This window comes from Nematolebias whitei, chromosome 6 (genome assembly GCF_014905685.2).
Source record: "Nematolebias whitei isolate Nwh7 chromosome 6, NemWhi1, whole genome shotgun sequence".
In the NCBI taxonomy this organism is placed as follows: domain Eukaryota; kingdom Metazoa; phylum Chordata; class Actinopteri; order Cyprinodontiformes; family Rivulidae; genus Nematolebias; species Nematolebias whitei.
This window is the reverse complement of record NC_056503.1, coordinates 14,875,222-14,880,376: the sequence shown is the minus strand read 5'-3', so window position 1 is coordinate 14,880,376 and position 5,155 is coordinate 14,875,222. Positions and strand designations below refer to the sequence as shown.

Here is a 5,155-nt window from a genome sequence, read left to right as displayed (position 1 = left end):
AGCAACTCTACCAGTTGCGCCACCGTGCTGCTGGCACTAATACAGTGGTTTTTTTTTTTTGTTTGTTTTTTTTGTTTTATCCCAACTATAGGGAGTAAATAAACCTAGATATGATTTGACTTTGAGCCACTGAAATGCCATAACTGATATGCACTCTGTATGACGTTTACAGTTTAGTTTTGCACGTTAGATTTATTGGAAGTGAAGTACAGCACCCCATCATGCGAGTGGCTTCAGATGTTATCAGTCCATTAAATGGTCGTTATTAGTTGTTATCATCCCTAAATGTAGCGGTCAAACTGTCCCACCTACCTCCTAGTGGGTTTAAAGGTACGTTATTATCGTTATTATTGTTGATAATAGGCAGCGTCACATGGGGGTAAACCAGGAAGTGTCTTTTTAGTTGTTTTCAGCTTATTTAACCCTTTTCCTAAACGTAAGCTTACATCTGACCCTGAGGACCAACCCTAAACTTAACCCCCTTACCCTTGTGCCTAAACCTAACCCAGACGTAAACCTAACCGCCAGACCCTTTATTCCAAACCTAACCACGTGAAGCTATTATGAGTGCTAACAAAGCTAAAAATAGAGCCTATTATCATCGCTAACAACACTAACAACGTACCGTTAAACCCACTGGGAGGTACAGGAGGGGCAATCTGACCGGTACATATGGGGATGATGACAACTAATAACAGCCATTTAATGGCTGATAACATCCGAAGTGGGTGATCATGCCATATATACCTAAAGAGGACACCAAAGCTAACTAGCTATATTTGTCAATGATCTACCATTTTTTCTCTGCGTGAGTGCAGCTACAGCGTGCACTCTCAGGACATTATTACCTGCAGTGTTCCCTCAGTGAGGACTGAACTAGGCAAGAGGGCCTTCTCCTACTCCGCTCCTGTTTTCTGGAATATCTTACAAAAACAATTGAAGCTCTCGACCTTGACCTCTCTAAGTGGCTTTAAGAATCTGTTGGACTCCTGGCAGGGACCAATGCAGACATGTTCCTGTTTTTAGTTTTCTACATTCGCCTTAGAATCTAGCTGTTTTTTGTTACTTGTTTCTTTTAGCCATCCTATTTGTTAAAAAAAAAAAAACCCTGTAGTATGACTTTTTATAACTGTTTATTGTTGTCGCTGTTGTCCATTGTTGTCATCATTCTTTGTTGAAATCAGGTCTCTCTTGTAAATGAGTCCTCGAGGCTCAATGGGATTTACCTGTCTAAATAAAGGTTGAATGAAAAACATATGGTAATAGTGGGACTGATGCCTAACTCTAACTTTTTTTTTTTTTTTTTTTTATGTGAAAGATGATATGTCCCCTAGACAGGTGGCATATCACATGGCCACTTAGAGCCCAATAAGCCATACAAGCCAAACAAACTTAAGTCAGGTCCTCTGGACGGATTAAAAATAAATAATAATAATAATAAATTAAATATATATATATATATATATATATATATTTTTTTTTTTTTTTAAATTGTAGAAACTTTTTGTCTTTTATCCAAAATACTTTGTCAGTCTGAGGAGCTGCACTAAACTTGTTTTATAAACAGCACCTTCTCATAGAGGATCAACCAAGTTGCTGGAGAAAGCCAAAACTAGCTGTTCACATGCTAAAAGGGGACCATCAGCCTAATGAGCGATCATTAGTGCTCTGATGGCCGCTTGCTATTCACAGACGGCTGAGTGATACTAGCAATAACAGCATTGTAAGAAGGTTGCAGTTGGACACTGACGCCTCCGGCCCATTTTAATGATGGACGGTTTCTTTTCACAAAGATGTCTTCCTTCACTCCACTCTGAAATCAACGTTCCTCTCTATCAAGGATGTGAACATCTTCATCCCTGAAATAGTGACCGCTGGCCTGGAGATGAGTGTAGACCGCAGAGTCCTGGCCTGATGATGTTGCTCTTTTGTGCTGGGCCATCTTTCTGGCCAGCAGCTGCTTAGTTTCTCCGATGTAGAACTGATCACAGAGAAGCCAAACAACCATTCACATCCTCACCTATTGACAACTGAGAGTGACCATACAATCATCCATCCATTATCTATAACCGCTTCTTCCTTTTCGGGTGATTGGTGCCCACATCCAGCAGTCATTGTGTGAGAGGTGGGGGACACCCTGGGCAGGTCTCCAGTCCATCACAGGGACACATAGAGACAGCAGAGACAAACATTCACTTTTTTCGTTCACACCTAGGGACAACTTAGAGTTACCAATCAGCCTAACATGCATGTTTTTGATTTGTTGGGAAAAAACTAGAGTACAATGAGAAAATCCATGCAAGCACGGTGAGAGCATGACTCCACACATTCCAGCTGGGTTGTGAACCTGCAACCTTCTTGATGTGAAGCAACAGCTCTAAAGACTGCCTTGTTTTAATGATGTTTACCTAGTTTTGGTTGGCAACAATCCTTTCATCTCCGTGGGACAGAACAAGAGCACAGAACTTACTGCATTTTTTATAGTAATGGGCTAAAGATGTTGCACCATTTTCAGGAACTGCAGTGAGGACAACAATCAGTCTGTTAAAGCACACACATCAACTGTATAAACACACCCTCAATCATGAAGATTTTCAACTGAAGTGTGTCAAGACCATATGTTCCTCTCCATGATGCCGTTCGTGTTTGTGTCTTGATGTGCATATGCAAATCACTTTGTGCTTTTTAAGTAAGTGTGAATATTTGAGCTGCTGCTTCTTTATTTCAAGCAAATTACATTTCACCTATTACATGATGGTTTTAGGAGATATTAAAAAAAGTTAAGCAATAAAACTACTTTTTTTTTTTTTTTTTTATTCCCGGCTTTAGTTCAGTTTGGTCATTTGCTCATGATGATTACCTGTAGCCCTGATGATTAACTGTAGTTCAGTGGTTACATAGCCCAAGCCTAACTGTACGTATTTCTACCATTTCCATTATCTTATGACCTAAGCAGTTTACCAGATTATCATTTAATTTCCTGGGAAGATTTACAGGCATGTAATTATCTGAAGTCACATGAATTCTATCTGCCTCACTTTTCAGTAATCTTTCTCAGCACCCTGACACTGCAACAGCAAAGGGGCTCACTGGAAGGTAATAATTATGGTAAATTGGGAGTGCGAGTATGAGGGCATGCGTGTGTGCGTAAGAAAAAAAAAAAGATAAAACTAGACAGAAAATCTTGCATTTACGTTGCAAATATTAATAGTGTATAGCAACAATGTTTCACTGTGTACTTGGCCTTGTATTATTATAATTATTAATATTGTCTTTACATATACGCACAACCTCCATTTGTTGGTGTTAACAAAATATTTACTTGGTTAAGTTTAGTGAGAAAAAAAAAAAAAATAAAAGAAAAAAATATATATAAATATATATATATATATATATATATATATATATATATATATATATAGGTGTGTGTGTGTATATATACTGTTGTATGTGCGGGCAACCCAGTTGTAACGAGACCCAGAACGACACAAGACTCAGGCTACGAAAAGTGATGTTTATTTACAGTGATACTAGAAAAATATATTCAATATATATACAGGGCCCTGGGACTGGAACTCCTGGAAGAGGGAAATAGTTTGTTCAGGTCGGGAGCAGGTAAGTGACACAGGAGGAAAGGATTTGATTTGTTGTTTCTGTCTTACAGCTTCTTCGGTACTGGAGTGAGTTCAGGAGTCCCGAGATGCATGAGTCCCAGCAACAGGGTTCAGATATCAAAGGTCCAGGTGTAGGTCGTTAGCGGCCATCTTGGGAGCTGCAGCAGAGCTACTCTCACATATACAGACTCATCAAATTTTCTTTTACCAAGTGCCAATGATAGTTTAGTATTTTTGGATTATAAGGTACAATATCAATGAACAGGTCCGTTTTCATACATAAGGTGTACCGTATCATAAGGTACATTAAATGGATTGCACTTATATAGCACCTTTCTATCTGATCAAAGCACTTTACAACACAATCTGTGTCCTCATTTACCCATTCATACAGCACTCTACTAGATCTCTACAAAGCTAATTGAACATATCATTATAAAGAGACTAATCAGAGCTTTATCACATTCATACACCGATGGGACACATATCAGAGGCAGTGAGGGGTTCAGTGTCTTGTCCAGGGACACTTCGGCATGTGACTGCTGGTGGATTCAAACCCCCAACTCTTGCATTGGAGGACGACTGCTCTAACCACTCAGCCACAGCCGCCCAATAAGCAAAACAAAACAGTCAGATAAGTCAAACTTTCTTCAACTCATTCACAATAACCACATATAATTGGTTCAAGGTCAGTAAGCACAACCAGAGTTAATACAGAAGGCACACCTGATTATAAGGCTCACTGTCAATTTTTGAGAAAATTAAAGGATTTTAAGTGTACCTTATAGTCCAAAAAATACGGTACGGTATTAGCAATTGCCTCCTTTAGTTAAGGAATCAATTTAAATGAATATTTGTGGCTTTTTAAAACACAGAACTGTAGTTCCCAGGAGGCTGGTTTAAGTGCTTATAATTGATGCAGTAATTCAGCCTCAAACAAAACAGTATAGGTGATGAAAATCCAGTAGATAGTAGTAGATAATCCAGAAGTAGAGACATTGTCCACAATATATACTTTTTGATGTTTCGAGACAAAGGCAGTTATTTGCCCCCTTCCATTCAAGTCCTGTATTTTAGCTATATTTTAACATCTAAGCTCTACCACAGGCTTGTACAACTGCACACCTTCATTGATATGTTAGGCAATATATCTGGTTTAATCAATTCAACTCTGGTATGACTGTAGACCTGGCAGCATGCTTGTAATGCACCAGAATTATCTCTCAGTCAAAACTGAAATTAGTTTGAGGGCAAAAGAGACACTAGAAGCAGAGAGAATGAATCTGCAAAAAAACTTTCCTTTCTTTGCTTCTCTTTCTCATATCTGACCCTGCTTCAACACCGCTTTTCTCTTTGTCTGTAATCTTTGTCCTTTCTCCCGTTTGGTCCAAGTGCACTATAGGCTCATTTTCTACATTACCTTGACTTGGTCTTGCTCTAATATTATATGTTTATCCAAACTCTCCTCTTATGCATCTTATTTTTAGGTGTAGAACACACATTCAATGTCATTACCGCATCATCAGAATTAAACGCCCTGT

General features: G+C 38.8%; 1 protein-coding gene across 1 annotated transcript in view; it reads right to left on the bottom strand.

The window, feature by feature from the left end:
• LOC119411546 (maltase-glucoamylase, intestinal) overlaps positions 1-5,155 on the bottom strand; it is a 156,142-nt gene that overhangs the window by 36,403 nt on the left and 114,584 nt on the right. The gene's annotated exons all lie outside the window — the stretch shown is intronic.